The 895-nt window shown below is 37.1% G+C and overlaps 1 pseudogene; it reads right to left on the bottom strand.

Annotated features, from left to right (window-relative positions):
- Positions 1–287: 287 nt before the first annotated feature.
- LOC150059690 (small ribosomal subunit protein eS24 pseudogene) lies at positions 288–613 on the bottom strand (annotated as a pseudogene).
- Between the last annotated feature and the right edge of the window lie 282 nt (positions 614–895).

Genomic DNA, 895 nt, shown 5'->3' with positions numbered 1-895 from the left:
GATAGATGGACATAGAGAATGATATGCTGGTTTTAAATCAGTATATTAATCTTGACCTCATGAAAAATCATTAGATCAGTTTTTAAATAATAGCCAACTCTTAGAAAATGTTTGACCTCAAAAGAGTTTTTTTGTTTTTTTCCCCAAGTTTTTACAATTTATTAATCCCTCTATGAAAAATCCATCATCACTGCAGGTCAAATCACTGCAGGATCTTCAATCTTTTGGTTTTTTTGCCAGCTCCAACAATGGCCTTTGCAGTACCTCTGACTTTCTTCATTCTGTTTTTGCCTTCCTTTCACTGTTTTCTTAAGGTCTTTTTTTTTTCATACAGGCCATATCTTGCAAGTCTGTGTTTGGGTTCATTTTTCTTTGCATAATCCAAGGAATCATAAATCATGCCAAAGCCAGTTGTCTTGCCACCATCAAAATGGATTCTGAATCCAAAGATGACATCGGGTGTGGTGTTGTACATTTTGGCAATTTTTTCCCGGATTTCTGTCCTTAGGTACTGTTGCTTTTCCAGAGTGAAGTACATCAATAACCATCTGCTTCCTCTGAAGCAGTCAGCTGGTCATGAACTTCCTGGTCGGTTAGTTACTGTGTCATTCATGATGACGGCAGACCTTCAGACAGCCAGGGAGGAAAAGAGCAAAACAGTTTTGTTTTGTTTTTTAATATAATGCAATAGCTCTTACAAACATTTGTTAACCCAAATCTGATGAGATTTTTTTGCAGTTAGAGTTTAAAACTGCCCATTTTTCCTTTTTGGCCTGCAGTGGTAGTTCACTCTTGGTTATGTTTGTTAGAAATGCACAGAGTGTCTCCAGTGTGAGAAATGAATAGAAACAAGAGAAATGCTGAAGTAAGGTGCTGAATCTACCTGGAACCATCT

Source organism: Megascapheus bottae, chromosome 8, assembly GCF_031878675.1.
Source record: "Megascapheus bottae isolate mThoBot1 chromosome 8, mThoBot2.hap1, whole genome shotgun sequence".
Lineage (NCBI taxonomy): Eukaryota > Metazoa > Chordata > Mammalia > Rodentia > Geomyidae > Megascapheus > Megascapheus bottae.
This window is presented reverse-complemented; position numbering and strand designations above follow the sequence as displayed.